The sequence below is a fragment of the Orcinus orca genome, chromosome X, assembly GCF_937001465.1.
Source record: "Orcinus orca chromosome X, mOrcOrc1.1, whole genome shotgun sequence".
Taxonomy (NCBI): Eukaryota; Metazoa; Chordata; class Mammalia; order Artiodactyla; family Delphinidae; genus Orcinus; species Orcinus orca.
The window spans coordinates 39139291-39156491 of NC_064580.1; the positions used below are offsets into that span (position 1 = coordinate 39139291).

At 37.7% G+C, this 17201-nt stretch overlaps 1 long non-coding RNA gene across 1 annotated transcript in view; it reads right to left on the minus strand.

Moving 5' to 3' along the window:
* LOC117197983 (uncharacterized) overlaps positions 1 to 16875 on the minus strand; it is a 243585-nt gene extending 226710 nt beyond the window's left edge. The window contains exon 1 of the long non-coding RNA XR_007474847.1: positions 16542 to 16875. This is a non-coding gene — a long non-coding RNA (uncharacterized LOC117197983). The remainder of the gene's footprint in view (positions 1 to 16541) is intronic.
* Positions 16876 to 17201: the final 326 nt, after the last annotated feature.

Genomic DNA, 17201 nt, shown 5'->3' on the forward strand with positions numbered 1-17201 from the left:
GAAAGCCTTCTGGAATTTTGTATGAATAAATGTAAAATAAAGGGTTTGCTTTATCTTAATGATTACAATAGCAATAAAAGTGGACCAGACTGAGTCAATATCTATGTGAAGAAATTGATGAATTTTACGTTGTCTTATGTGATAGATGTGATGCTATTAATATCAGTGAAGATATAAGATAAATTGAGGAACACAGAAAACTTTATCACGTATAATCATATTTCATTGCTTGATTATATTTTAAATACATTTAATTTTTTAGATGTAACCATGCAAGTTTAACTTCTTACCACAAATATCAATGCAATATTGGTGATGAGTTGAGAAGATGCAAACACTGGCTTTCCAAGTCTGAAATTCCTATCTTAGAACATTCAAACTATCAGGAAAAGTAAAGAACAAGCTAGAGAAGGGTAATGTATACTCCTGGCTGAGAGTTCCAAGTGGAAACTAAGTTTTCTAATTTCCCTCCTACCTTCATGGTAGTATGGAAGGTTGAGATAGAAGCCAAGAGCTCGACCACATTAAGCTTCTTAGAATCTACCTTCTTAAAACAGAAGGCAATTTTTTGAGATGTGGCTGTGGAGACACATCTCTGACAGTTTCTTGATACTTTAAAAATAGATATAGAAAACTACAGATAAAAATATCTTGTGAACTTAGAAACAAAATTTCTCACAAATCTACAGGCAGAAATCCTCAACAACATACTAACAAACTGAACCCACCAATACACAAAATTAATTATACACCACAAATAAGTGAGGTTTATTTCAGGAATGCAAGATTGGTTCACCATATGAAAATTAATAAATACAATCTACAATATCAACAGAGTAAAAAAGAAAATCATATGATCATATCAATCAATGGAGAAGAGTATTTGATAAAATTCAAAACTGATTCATGATAAAAACTCTCAGTAAATTAAGAATACAGGGAAACTTCCTCGGGTTGATAAGGCAAATCTACCAAAAAAGAAATCTATAGCTAATATTGCACTTAAAGGTGAAAGACAATGTTTTCCCCCAAGACTGGAAACAAGACAAGGATGTCTACTCTCATCACTTGTATTCAATATAGTACAGAAAGATCTAGCCATTGCAATAGGGAAAGAAAGGCAAATGAAGGCATCCAGATTGGAAATAAAGAAATAGAACTATTGTTACTTTCAGATGACACCATTCTCTATGTAGAAAACTGCAAGGAATCTACCAAAAAGCAGCTAGGACTAATAAGTGAGTTTACCAAAGTCATAAGGTACAGGATCAACACACAAAAGTAAATTATATTCTAAATATTAGCAATGAACACATGGAAGCTAAAATTAAAAATACAATACCATTTATAATTGTGAAAAAAAGGAAATCTAACAAAACACATAGAGAATCTGTATACAGAAAATCATAAAACACTAAGGAAAGAAAGCAAAGAAGATCTAAATGAAAGGACAGACGTATGTTCATGGATTGGAAGACTCACCATAGTAAAGATGTTAGTTTTGTTCAAGGTTTTTTGCAGATATAGATAAGCATATTCTAAAATTTATATGTAAAGGCAAAGGAACTAGAATAGCTAAAACAATTTTGACAAAAAAGAATAAAATGAGATGAATCTGAGATTATAACTTACTATATAGCTATAGCAATCAAGACAGCTGGAGAAATAAGAGACTCATAGATCAATAGAACAGAATACAGAAACCAGAAATAGACCAACGCAAATATACACAATTGATTTTTGGTAAAGTGCAAAAGCAATTCAATGGAAGAAGCGTGAAATTTTTTCAATAAATTGTGCTAGAACAATTGGACATCCATAGGTTAAAAAAAGTAATTTTAATCTAATCCTCACACTGCATACAAAAATTAATTCAAAATGGATCATAAAGTTAAATGTAAAATATGAAACTATAAAGATTTTAGAAGAAAACATAGGACAATGTCTTTGGGACCTAGTTCTGGGCAATGACCTACTGTTTAGACATGACCCCCAAAGCATGTCCCATTAAAAAAAAAAACTTCAATAAATTGGACTTCATCAAAATTAAAAACTTTTACACTGCAAAAGACCCTATTATGAGGATGAAAAGACAACTACAGGCCAAAAGAAAATATTTGCAAACCATGTATCTGAAAATGGCCTTAGATCTAGAATTTATAAATCAGTCTCAAAACTCAAGTTTTCTTTTTTACAAATAATTCAATTATAAAATGGGCAAAAAACATGAAAGTACATTTGTACAAAGAGAAGATAAAGATCACAAGAAGCACAGGAAAATGTTCAAAATCACTACCCATTAAGGAAATGGATATTAAAACCACAATGGTATATCACTATATACCTTTTAAAAAGCTAAAATAAAAACTGCCAATAATGCCAAATGCTGGCAAGTATGTGAAGGAACTGGATCTCTCATACATTGCTGGTGGGAATGTCAAATGGCGCAAGCACTCTAGAAAATAGTTTGGCAATTTTTACAAAACTAAATATGCCTTTACAGGACCCAGCAACTGCCCTGTTGGGCATGATCTTAGAGAAATGAAAATGTATGTTCACCAAAAGAAACATGTACATGAATATTCATAGCGGCTTTGTTCGTAATAGCAAAATACTAGAAGCAACCCAAATGCCCTTCAGTAGGTGAATGGCTGAAAAACTCTGGTACCTCCATACAATGGAATACTGCTCAGCAATAAAAAGGAATGAACTAATGATACATGCAGCAACTTGACTGGACTGCAAGGCATTGTGCTCAGTGAAAAATGTCTCAAAAGTTACACATATATGATTCCATTTATATAACATCCTTGAAATGACAAAGCTATAGAAATGAAGGACAATTTAGTGGTTGCCAGGGGACAGTGACAGGAATACGGTGGTGTGTGGGTATGAATTCTAAGAGGTAGTATAAAGGAGTTCTTTTGTGGTGATGGAACAGTTCTGTATCCTGATTATAGTGATAGTTATAACAATCTATACATAAAATAAAATTATATAGAAATACACATGCACACACACACATGTAAATGTAGGTTAAAAAGATGGTGAAAACTGCAAAAGGTCCGTATTCTTGTTAACAGTAATGTACTGATGTTAATTTCCTGGTTTGATTTTATACTACCTATAAGCTGTATAAAATGCCATCATTAGGGAAAGCTGGGTGAAGGGAACATGGAACCTTTTGTAACTCTTTTTTCAACTTCTTATGAGTCTATAATTATTTCAAAAGAAGACTTTTAATGTAGATGTAATGAAATGGAGTATTACTGCACCAATATGCATACCTGGTATGTTTCTGAGGCCCCAGGATTACTTACTCCCTAGAAAAATTGAAGAACAGGCTCAGGTCCCAGGTAGTATTGGATGATCAAAAGATTCTTCATTATAATAAGCAATTCTAGCTTCTGTGCAAAATCAGCAAGTCAATTTGGCAGAATTAGATAATGATTTAATATATTAAGGCCCTTCATAATCATTTCTCAGTCTATCTATCCAACCTCACCTCCAACCATCTACACATATGGCATGACACAGTAATTACAGCGGACTACTTTTTTTTCCCCCTTAGACAGAATATATCATCACAGCTCTGAGTATTTTTCCTGCTCCCTTTTTCTAGGAAGTCCCTTCCCTCATTCTCCACTGGTGAAACTCACCTCTCAGATGCTCTTCCTTGTTATACGATTCCAACCTGGCCAGGCAAAATTATTTGCTTCCTCTTAACTGAAGAACTTACCACATTGTAATGTAGAGTTTTTGATCAGTTTAAATCTGCCCCGGAGATCATTAAGTTACTAGTGAGAAGGAATCATGTCTTACTTATCCCTAAAATACAGTGTCTCGCATCATGCTCAATAGATTTTTTGATGAAATTAATTTAATGTAATTAAAATGAAGATTGAGGAATCACTGACTTTACCAGCTAGCACGTGGGTATTCTATGCAAATAAAAAGATTTAGAGATAATAAGTTTGGAAAAACAGATCCCTTCCCTCTATACAGATAAGCCAAAAATTAATAGAAGTCAAAGACCCATTAATGGCCTGGATTAGACAAGACTTGGCACAAAAATAAGAAAGGAAGAAGACCTTTGTAAAGAGAAAAGTGAAGGTTACTATTATCCAATTTAAAGGGTTCATAATATATAGGTAGGAGGAAGATGGAATCCCCAAGACACTAAGACACATGATGTTATTTTCCCACTTGAAAAAAAAATGTTGATTCATTGTTGATTGTTGTTCCATAATAAACAGACCAGTTGTGTGCTTAACTCAGACTCTGAGACCACCAGTTGGACCAGTTGATTACTCAAATCCTCGGGTGTGACTAGTATTTTAAAGCATTAGAATACATGTTAGGGAAGAATAACAGAAGAGAAGATGACTATAACATTTTCAACTTATGTATCCCTACCTTTGAAATATATCAGAATAAAGCCGATTCTCACTACCACCACTGCCACCGTACTGGTCCAGCCCATCATTGTACCTCATCTGGACTATGGAAACTAGTCTCCCGGCATAACTGTTCAGTCTATTTTCAGCTCAGGGGTCAGAAATGATAAAATGTAGTCAACTCCTATCACCCCTCTGTTTAAAACCTTTCAAATGCTTCCCATGTTCCTCATAGAAAAAGTTAAAATTTTTCTATGGTTTTTGGAACTCTACAAGATCTGTCTCATCATACTATGACCTGCTAATCTTATCACCTACTACTCTCCCTCCCTCCCTCACTCTGCTCCAGCCATACTTACCTATGTCTCAAATATTCCAAGCACATTCCTTTCTCAGGGGCCTTTGTTCTTTCTTTCCCCCTGCCTGGAATGTTATTCTCCCATACAGCTCTTCCACTAAACCCTGACTTCTTGCAGTTTACTTAACAATCATTCTCACTCCAAAATTTCCACTTACTACCTTGCCAATTACTGATACACTTTTTCTCCCTAGCATATATCCCTACCTAACACATCATATATCCGTATTTTATTCATTTACCTTATTTTCTACTCTCAGTAAGACACACACTGCTATCTTCATCAAAATTCAAAATAAGGACTGCTACTTCACTCTGTGCCAGGCACTGCAGTGAGGCCCTTGTGTGTATTACCTCATTGGATTTCCTCACTCACCCTATGAGTAAGATAATACTATTCGCATTTTTCAAATTAGGAGAAAGGCTTAGATCAGTGGCATTCCTAGTGTATTTGAAATCTGCAGTGTCTCCTTTGTTCCTATCCTCTCCTCCATATGACACAATTATTTTCAGTAAAAGTCATATAATAGTCAACAATGATTATTATTTTCTTAATTCATCCTTTAGATTTAAAACAGAAACAAGTTAAAACAAAGAAATTTCAATTTTAAAGACCAAGTGAAGTAGCTCAAGTTCTTTGGTTTTTGCATTTATGATCACTTTACCATCATTGTTTATTTCAAATCTACTATTTAAATACAGGAACATGGAATATGTAGTACCCCAGGGAATGGAAATATGAATGACACAAAAAGTGAATTCAAATGATTCTGAACCTTTACTTACTCTCTCCAAAGTCTGTACAAACACATGTAGCCAAGTCTGTGTGTGTTAGAATAACAGAGGGTTTTCAAATGTAACTTCCATGTTAACTTGGAAACTTGAAAGTAACTTCCATGTTACTTTCTAATGTAACTTCCATGTTCAGTGCTTGTTAAAAGATAAGAAAAATGTGCTTCCGTATCACAAATATAGATATAAAAGTCATGGAAGCTAGAAAAAAAAACTCCCAGGGTTCAAAGAAAGAGAGAGAGAGAGAGAGAGAGAGAGGCAGAGAGAGAGAAAATGTCCCCATGAATGGATGTCATGACAGATAAAGAATTTGAGATAAGCCTTCAATTATAAGTACATCTGAGGGCTTCCCTGGTGGCGCAGTGGTTGAGAGTCCGCCTGCTGATGCAGGGGACATGGGTTCGTGCCCCGGTCCGGGAAGATCCCACATGCCGCAGAGCGGCTGGACCCATGAGCCATGGCTGCTGGGTCTGCGCGTCCGGAGCCTGTGCTCTGCAACGGGAGAGGCCACAACAGTGAGAGGCCCGCGTACCGCAAAAAGAAAAAAAAAAAAAAAAAAAGTACGTCTGAGAGGTGGTGATGTGGGGAGGGCTTTTCCAGTGTAAGGTACTATAGGGGAAGAGGCAGGAAAGCCCAGCGTGTTTTAAGCTTATGGTGAGCACTCTGGTTTTATTGGTACCTTGGGTGGATACTGGAGTAGTGGAATAAGAGAAACAAGTCTTGCAGTATGTGAGTTGGAAGAGGCTTTACAGATTAAACCCAACCCTATCATTTTATACCTGAGCAAACTATTGTGCAGGTTGTTCACAAGTCTTCAATCTACTCCCTTCCCATAAAGGACAGTCTCTGTCATCCCTAGACAGACACTAATCAAAGGGTTATACCCTTTGAGATAGGGCTATAAGAGGCCCTGAAAGAGGGGCCTTAAAATCACTACAATCCCCATTCAATGTATAATACTGCCCAAGGAGTATGTTTTCCTCACCATTTCCTGGTCGAGGGGAAGTAGCAGAAGTGAGGCAATGTGTAGCTAGCAACACTGATTTGTATGTGATCAGTGACTGGGTCTGGAGAAAAGAAGGTTTATATTATCCCAGAATTTTCAAAACACTCAGGTTTACATATTTACACAAAAGTCCTACAGCACTGTCTCCTCCGGGACTCAAACTAGACTTGGTCGTACTGGCCGTACTGGCCCGATTTATCACCAGTATTGTCCTCCCTGATGCTTCTTGACACAGGTTTATTTTCGTCCATGTATGCACAAGCTTTATTACACTTCTCTGATGAATATTGTGAAAGGAACTAGACATTTACTTTCTATTTTACCTCGTAGTTGGCGTTACATTGACCTGTTTTTTCACTATCATTGTTCTTTTCCATTTGGGGAGACACTAGTCCACAACAAAAACCAAAGCAAACACCACTTACTTCTAAAATTCTATTTGATTTTGAACATATTAATATACTTTGTGGTTAGTTTTATCCCATATTGTTTACTCCCCAACACAGTAACAAATAATTTTGTCAGTTAAATATATTTTTAAAGTAGAGGCCACTGCTATTTGGACTCTGAATCAGGCTCCACCTGTGGCACCATTTTCATTTCTACCAGAAACCAGAAACGATGCTACTTCTCAGGGCAGCTTTGCCATATTAGCAGATCCCAGCAATCAGAGAAAGGTGAGATTTCAATGAACAAGCAAAGTTTTTATTTTTTATGCTTATGGTGGAAATAATATCTTCAATATATGCTTGACTTAAATATTTGAAGTCAGAATGTGAAAAACAATAAAGGGCATGCAAACATCAAGAATATTTCAATTATGAGACTTCAATATCAAGTTATTTAAAAAAAAGAAAAAGCTAAATCATTGGTTTCAGATATCTAGTCTCATATTGGTGGGACCAGTGCATCAGTTAACTTAATACTGACATTCTTTCTGCTGTTTTCCAGCATGTTTGGGGGATATTTTGTTATATGTTATAAAATCTTTTGATATTAGTTTCCATGTTCTAACACATTTCATAGGTAAATATGAATAACATTTAGATTATTTAAAATGGCACAAGATTGGCAAAAAATAAATGTCTAACAGGGTAAGATCAGTAAATTGTGACACTACCCACATAACTAAGATCTATGCAGATATTAAAAACAAACCAGCTACCTGAACCTGTGATCCATTTTGTGCCCAAAGCTATGCTAGATGCTGGGAAACAATGTTGAGCAAAACAGACGTGGTCCCTCTTCTTATGTAGCTTCCTGTTAATTGACCAATAAATCATATAAATATACACTAAAAATTTATGATAAAACAATACCACAGAATGAAATGATAGGTTGATTTGAGAGAATATAACAGGGGTACCTGATATCAAAAGTGATAAAGGTTTCCTCTGGTAACTTTTAGGCTATAATAATGTTAATGCACAGTATTTTTAAATTGTCAATATTTTTAACTTTTTTTTAAAAATTGAGGTAGAGTTGATGTAAAATATTATATTAGTTGCAGGTGTTCAACATAGCAATTCAAAATTTTATAGATTATATTCCATTTAAAGTTATTATAAAATATTGGCTATATTCCCTATGCTGTACAATATATCCTTGTATCTTATGTATTTTATACATAGTAGCTTGTGCCTCTTAATCCCCTACACCTCTTTTTCCCCTCCCCCCTTCCCTCTTGCCACTGGTAACCACTAGTTTGTTCTCTGTATCTGGTTGGGTCTGTTTCTGTTTGGCTATATTTCATTCGTTTGTTTTATTTTTTAGATTCCACATATAAGTGATGAGATACAGTATGTGTCTTTCTCTGATTTATTTCACTAAACATAATACCCTCTAGGTCCATCTATGTTGTTGCAAATGGCAGAATTTCCTTCTTTTTTATGGCTGAGTAATATTCCATTGTGTATATATACCACATCTTCTTTATACATTCATCTGCTGGTGGACAATTAAGTTGCTTCCATACCTTGGCTATTGTAAATAAAGCTGAAATGAACATTGGGGTGCATATGCCTTTTCAAAATAGTGGTTTCACTTTCTTTGGATATATACCCAGGAGTGGATTGCTGGGTCATATGGTAGTTCTATTTTCAGTTTTCTGAGGAACCTCCATACTGTTTTCCACAGTAGCTGCACCAATTTACATTCTCACCAACAGTTCCCTAGGGTTCCCTTTTCTCCACTTCCTCACCGAAATTTGTTATTTGTAGACATTTTGATGATAGCCTTTCTGAAAGATGTGAGGTGATGTCTAATTGTTGTTTTAATTTGCATTTCTCTGATGATTAGTGATATTGAGCATCTTTTCACGTGCCTGTTGGCCATCTGTGTGCCTTCCTTGAAAAAATGTCTATTCAGGTCTTCTGCCCGTTTTTTAATGTGTTGTTTGGGTTTTTTGATATTGAGTTGTATGAGCTGTTTACATATGTCGAATATTAACCCCTTATCAGTCATATCATTTGCAAAAGTTTTCTCCGATTCAGTAGGCTGTCTTTTCATTTTGTTGATGGTTTCCTTTGCTGTGCAAAAGCTCTTAAGTTTAACCAGGTCCTATTTGTTTATTTTTGCTTTTGTTTCCTTTGCCTTAAGAGACAAATTCAAAAAAATATTGCTACGATTTATGTCAAAGAGTGTTCTGCCTATGTTTTCTTCTATTTTTTATCATTTCCAGTCTTACATTTAGGTCTTTAATTCATTTTGAGGGTTTTTTTTTCTTTGTATATGGTGTGAGGAAATGTTCCAATTTCATTCTTAGTTAGCTGTTAGTTTTATTGATATTTTCTATTTTCTTTTAGTCTCCATTTCATTTATTTCTGCTCTGATCTTTATGATTTCTTTCCTTCTACTAAATTTTTGTTATTATTCTAGTTCTGTTAGGCATAAGTTTACGTTGTTTGAGATTTTTCTTGTTTCCTGAGGTAGGCTTTTATTTCTATAAATTTCCCTCTTAGAACTGCTTTTGCTGCATCTTACAGATTTTGGATCATTGTGTTTTTATTCTCATATTTCTCCAGGTATTTTTTTAACATCTTTATTGGAGTATAATTGCTTTACAATGGTGTGTTAGTTTCTGCTTTATAACAAAGTGAATCAGCTATACGTATACATATATCCCTTTATCTCCTCCCTCTTGCATCTCCCTCCCACCCTCCCTATCCCACCCCTCTAGGTGGTCACAAAGCACCGAGCTGATCTCCCTGTGCTATGTGGCTGCTTCCTACTAGCTATCTATTTTACATTTGGTAGTGTATATATGTCCATGCCACTCTTTCACTTTGTCCCAGCTTACCCTTCTCCCTCCCAGTGTCCTCAAGTCCATTCTCTACATCTGCATCTTTATTCCTGTTCTCCTGTTTAAATTTCTTCTTTGATTTCTTCAGTGACCCATTGGTTGTTTAGTAGCAATTGTTCAGCCTCCCTGTGTTTGTTTTTCTGCATTTTTTTTCCTTGTACTTGACTTCTAGCCTTATAGTGTTGTGGTCAGAAAAGATGCCTGATATGATTTCAGTTTTCTTAAATTTACTGAGGCTTGTTTTGTGGCCTGACATGTGATCTATCCTGAAGAATATTCCATGTTACTTAAAAAGAATGTGTATTCTGCTGCTTTTGGATGGAATGCTCTCTCTATATATATCTTTTAAGCCCATCAGGTTTAATGTGTCATTTAAGTCCAGTATCTCCTTATTAATTTTCTGTCTGGATGATTGGTCGATTGATGCAAGTGGGGTGTTGAATTCCCATACTGTTATTGTGTTGCTGTCAGTTTCCCCCTTTATGTCCATTAATATTTGCTTTATGTATTTAGGTGCTCCTATGTTGAATGCATGTATATTTACAATTGTATCTTCTTCTTGGAGTGATCCCTTCATCATTATGTAGTGTCCTTTTTGTTTCCTGTTACAATCTTTGTTTAAAACTCTATTTTTTCTGATATAAATATTGCTACCTCAGCTTACTTTTGATTCCATTTGCATGGAATACCTCAGTCCATCAACTCACTTTCAGTCTGTGTGTGTCTTTATATCTGAAGTGAGTCTCTTACAGCATATACATTGGGGAAGTGGCCTTTTATAGAAGACGTCTGGTATGTCCCAGCATACTCCCCTCTGGTCACCAGAACTGTAAGTTCTATGGGTGCCCCTTATATTGGTTATGTGGGTTTTCTGTTGTGGCTGGCTGTCTACTGTGGGCAGTCTGGTAGGTGTGGCTGTCCCTCAGTCTGGTTGGTCGTCAAGCCCTGTCTTGTGTGGAGGCTACTGGCCACTGGTTGGCAGGGCTGGGTCACTATGCAGCTGGCTGCTGGACTGCAGCAGTTCCTGGAGCTTGTGCTGTCTCACTGGTGGGCAGAGCCAGGTTTTGGGGTGGGTGGTTGCAGGGTCGGTTCCTGACATGGCTAGCTGCAGGTTCTTGGGTATCCCAAAGCTGGTACTAGCCCACTGATGAATGGGGTTGAATCCCAGGATGGCTGGCTGAGGAGTCCAAAGTATCTCAGAGATGGTGTTGGCCTGCTGGTGGGTGGGTGTGGTCAGGGTCCAGGGGATTCCAGGGCTACTGCCTGCACCTTGATGTGTGGGGCCAGATCCTGGGCCCTCTGGTAGACAGGGCCATGTCCAGGGCAGTGGTGGGCTCAAGCAATCTTAAAGCAGCCTGTCTGCTGGTAGGTAGGGCTGCGTCACTGCCCAGTTAGTTGTTGGGCCTGAGGCATCCCAGTACTGGAGCCTACAGAATGGTGGCTGGGGGTGGGGCTGGGTCCCGAAGCTAATAACATAGAGGGAGGATTCCAAAATGGCGCTTGTCAGCACCAGTGTCCACATGGTAGAACAAGCTCCCCAAAATAGCTGCCACCAGTGTCTATGTCCCCAGGGTGAGCTCCAGTTGCCTCCAGCCTGTCCAGTAGACTCTCCAAGATCAGTAGATGGGTATGAGCCAGGCTCCTTTCAAATTACTGCTCTTGCCCTGGGTCCTAGAACATGTGATATTTTGTGTGCACCCTCTAAGAGTTGAGTCTCTATTTCCCACAGTCCTCTGGGTCTACTGAAAGTAAGCCCCACTGGTCTTCAAAGCCAAACGTTCTGGGGGCTCATCTTCCTGGTACAGGACCCCTGGGCCAGGGAGACATACGTGAGGTTCAGACCCCTCGGTCCTTGGGGAGAACATCTGCAATTGTAGTTATTCTCCCCTTTGTGGGTTGCCCACCTGGGGGTATAGGTCTTGACTACACCCCAACCCTGCCCCCTCTTACCCATCTTGTTGTGGTTCCTTCTTTATATCTTTACTTGTAGAAGGTCTTTTCTGGTAGGTTCTGGTTTTTCTCATTAGTGGCTTCTCTGTAAATAGTTATAATTTTTGTGTGTCTGTGAAAGGAGGTGAGCTCAGGGTCTTCCTACTCCACCATCTTGGGAACTCCTTGAGTCTGAAATTTTTTATATTTTCACATTTCAAAGTACTTTATATTAGTCATTCTTTTTTGTTTTCACCACGTTATCTAAAATGTTCTGTGGAAACAAATAACTTAATGATACATGAACCAGAAAACTAGGGGAGATGTATTGTTATCTTTTACCTTAAATATTGCAAAACTGAGCCTTAAAGTTTATGAAATTGATTTTAGGATCTATACAACAGGTATACAAATAACTACAGAATTTCTTCTGAACATTAAAAGCTTGATAAACGTTAGGAGGTTTGAGATATTCCTTTAATGTTCAAAACTAGCACTTTAATAAGAGACAGCAAATCCCACAGCCAAAAGTGCTCGATCTAGATTAATCTGGACAATTTCTTCAACAGATCATGTTATTTATCAGTAGTATGTATAATTCAGTGTATCACACACATCTGCAAAACAATAACAATTTACTATAGAGGAAAGGCATCAGCACCAGCTGAGAGTGTTTAGAAGACATACTAATTTATAACCATTGCACTTAACAGCTACTTGATAAACATGAAAACTACAAAGTTACCTTTCTTTTTAATTAAAAGGAAACATAGAGAAGTTAATTGACCATTCATTCACTTATGGAGTAGGTATGGAAGGTAATGTACTAAATCATCAATGATCAACCCACATCCCACCTTTTTTGAAGAACAACCCTACCTACATTAGGAAGATATTACTGGGAAGCCACTGTGACATAGTCTGTCCTTCATATTCAGTGGCCCATTTTAAAGTTTTGTATTGTTACAGGTACCAATAAATATAGGCATCTGGGACTCTCGGGGATGGGGATAGGGACTTTCAGGTAAAGTGGGAAGTCACTACTCTGAAACACTGTGAATTTAGAGGGAGCCATTGACAAACGATTTCGCAACTGCTTGTGCTTGTAAGAGGAGGTATCATTAGGAAAAGCCACATAAAGCTGTTGCAGCTGTGTTATATAAAAAGTGGGGACAATTTAATAGAAAATGTCATCCTTTGCAGAATGTTGATTGCCTATTTTTTTCCATAAAGCCTTCTCATCAGAGGGGCTCCAACAGCTGTGAGAAGGCATCCTGTTATTGATGTTCCCAGACATCCTGGTGTACAAAGCTCTCCATGTGCTGTTTGGCATCTAAAACATTCTTTTTTTTCCTTTTTTTTCTTCATACTACACTGTGGAATATGGAATATTTCCTTCTTCTGAGGATGGAGCAAGGAACTAGCTTTTTGACACTGGAATTTCAGTGTAAACAAGAAAAACATCTGCTGAAGCCATGAGGTGCTATTTTTCTGCATTCTGGATCAAGGGACCCTAAAGCTACAACGATTCTATAATTCTGTAATGTTAAGGATTTCTCCTTAACAGAGAGCAGTCATTACAAGTTACTTCAGGGCATAACTCTTCAGAGGCTAAGATGAAAATCTGTCCCATGGAAAAAAGAAAAGAGATTTGATGAAGAAGAGGCAGGGTCAAGGGCTTTTTTAATCATGTTAGAATTCTACAACTTGAAAGTTCTATTTTCTTATAATTAGTTTTAGAAAGGTGACTTGGTCATAAATTTTACATCATAAAAATCACTGGGCTTCAGAAATTTAATAGCTACATGTCTTCACTGAGTTCAAAATAATCCCATAATTCTTGTCAAATGCTTTACATTCAACAATTTAGAGTTTATCATCACTAAAAGGATAATGGTTTATGCTATTTGGGTGTACAAAATACTGCAAACTAAATATATTATGCACTGTCACAGCCTGAAATAAATGTCAGTGCCATGCACGTAGTGGGTATTTATTTGTTCATTAATTTATTCCTTCCATAAATATCTATTGAGCAGCTCCTATGTCTTAGGTACTATTCTAGGTGCTGAACATGCAACTGTGAACAAGGGAAACAAAGTTCTTTTTTCTCATGGAGCATACCTACCATCCCTTGAAACACACACACACACACACACACACACACACACACACACTGGTGTTAAGTGAAGGAGTGACATACTTTATGGGCTGTACAGTGTGCTAGACAGACTTCAATGAGCTCCCATGATTCCCATCTCCTGGTATTTACACTGAAGGGTAGCAGAATATGCCACCCCCAAAATATACTTTTTTGCCATAAGGAGTATTTTAATCTGATTATTTTGAGCAACAGCAGACATACGAGAAGCTCTGCAAACAAATTTGAAATTACCCTTTTGTAAGGGATATTTTACATTTAAAAAGGAAATTTCCCATTTGTAAGGGTATCCTCCTCTCTGTACCAGAAACAGAGGATGACTAAATCACAAGAAATTCTTATTACTGGAGAAGGCACTGACTTAAATCTTCATACCAAACCTTACTCTTGTTTACCATACTTTTCCAGATCACCTCCTCATAAATGGCTTCCCCCACATACCTCCTTCTTTTGTATTTAGTTGAATATAGTTATTTAAGCCTGAATTCTAAGCCACCTCTCAGAGTTACTCATTTTTCTGAGTATCACTTATGTATACGTGAGGTGTACATGTTAATAAACTGTTTGTTTTTCTCTTATTGATCTGTGTTCTGTTATAGGAGCCCCAACTGAGAACTTAGAAGGGCAGAAGGAAAATAATTTTTTCTTTCCCTACAACACCTTTGTGTAATCCTTTCACATTGGGTGTGGGCAGGATCTGTGACTTGTTTTTAACCAGTCCAGTGTGGCAAAGGTGGTGGGATGTAGGTGATCATGTGTATACATGATTACATAAGCCTGTAGCACTCGTTTTGCTAGCCTCTCTCTCTCTCTCTGAGTGAGTGAGTGAGTGTGTGTGTGTGTGTGTGTGTGTGTGTGTGTGTGTCTTTCCACCACCAACTTTGAAGAATCACACTGCTGATTGGGTTCATGACAAGTTACTCCAAAATATGGCATCTTGGCTATTGAATAGTTTAAGGTGAAGGAGTTTGAAAACACAACAGAAGCAGGAGAGTCACTCTGACCTTCCCACCTACACTTCTCCCCTAAAGCAGGTTAGAAAATCCTCATGTGAGAGGTGCTCTCCCTATACCCAGAGAATAGGAGCATCCTTATCTACAAATACAAAGGAACACTGAGAAGAACCTAAACAAACAGGCCTTGCTAAGTTTCCCCCAGTTTCCTACACTTACCTCATACTCTCTGACCTCTCCTATTTCTCCACAACTGTCCACTCTTCATCAAACCTAGCATAAAAATACTAAGGTCTAACTATTTCTTTAGGTCTTCATTCCTTTATGAAGACTTCCATGTCACATAAAAATTATATTAAATACATTTATATGCATATCTCCCATTAATCTGTCTTAGTTTAATTTTGAGACCCAGCCTGGGATCCTAAGAGTCAAGGAAAGCATTTTCCCCTCCTACACTGCCATGAATCCTACACCCTCAAGGAAAGTAATTCTGCCGATAACCTGAGGGAACTTTGGAACAGATCCTTTCCTAGCTGAGCCTCTGATGAGAACCCACTCCTGACTGACGTCTCGATTGCAGCTTTGTGAGACACTAAGCAGAGGATCTAGCTAAACTGTACCTGGACTCCTGAAACACAGAAACTGTGAGATAGTAAATGCACGTTGCTTTAAGTTGCTAAGTTTGTAGTATTTTGTTATATGGCAGAGAACATTAATACAGACAGAACTGTGATCTTGCTTTTAGGTCATAGAGATAACTAACACTCTACAATACTTCAGTCATTTTGGATAATTATGTCATGTCTTTGAAAAAAATATTTTTAAAAGTATTGCATCATTGGATCAAATAACTGTTTTGTGTTAATATGTTTGTCATACAAATCCTTGTGGCCTATACTTATCTGATGGAATGGGCCAACCACATAGGACCAGCCTTATCTTTACTGAATGAACTAATTTACAAATAAACCCATGCTGGTCTCATTTCTGCTCCCCACTCAATAAGCCAGGACAATGGGACCATCTAAATAGCTTAACTATAAATAGCTTAAAGTGTACAGACCAATTTACCAAGAGAGTTTACTAACCATCTCTCCTGGTCCTCATCCGAAGTCAGTGAGAGAGGAAATTTCCCCATGTTTACAATGAGGAGCCTGAGGTTGAGAGAACAAGCTAAAATCATATCACTAGTAAGTGGCAAAGATGGGACTCAAACCACCAAACAAATCAGGAAGACAATGCACTGTTCATTTTATTCCATCACAGCTACCAGTACAGGAAATCAAGTGCTCTGTCCCTGCATTTTTCCCTGAGCCAGCAGAGCCTTTCGAAGCAGACTCTGAGCTGAGGTAGCTCCCCTACTCATTCCTTCACAGGAAGTTTAAGCCAGCATCAATGCTCTCCTTTCAATTAGAAACAGCTACAAGCAACGCGCGCGTACAAAAGGGAATGAACAAAAGGGAGTATCTCCTCCAAGGAACTGATTTAGTCAAAACCATTAGCAATGTTCCAAGCACTGTGCTGGGTACTGGGAATAGCAAAATGAGGAAGAACTGTTCTTTCTACCCCCTTCTCCCCCCCCCCCACACACACCACTACCACCACCACCAGGAGCTTTTAGTTTAGGAGACAGAGACTTACATTATTTCAATTTGATGCGAAGAGTCCTAAGACAAGGCACTAACTGTAAGGGTACTTTAGGACCACAGTGGACCAATGAAGCTACCCATGGCTTTCAGGGAAGTCTTCTGACAGACGGAGCCTTAGTGGAGGTCTGCAAAGGCAAGTTAAGTTTCAATTATGTGTTCCAGGCAAAGGAAATCAGTAAGCAAGGTATGGAAGCAGGAAGCAACTTGCAGTGAACAGGAATGCTCAGCAGTTAAGTGTGAATAATAAGTGAAGCACGAGGCATGAAGTAGTCAGAGAGTAGACAATAAAAATCATAGCTTAAAATACTAAGCTAACCCTAACCCTAACCCTAAATTGCATGTGTATATGCCATATACCAGGCTCTGTGGTTAAGAGCCTTACCAACAGAAAATAATTTAATTCTAATAACACCTGACATAAACACCATTAGCACCTTCATTTCTCAGATGAGGAAACTGAGGCTGGGAAATGTTGAGTAACTGGCACAAGTTCCCATGGCTAATAATTGGCAGAGTTGACATGTGAACCTATTTGATTCCAAACCCTTAGTCAAATCCCACACTGCTCTTCTAGGTAGGAGACAGGTCTGAAGAACACTGTACTTCATCTTAGCCAATAGCGAGGGTCATAAATCTTTCTGAAATGAAGGAC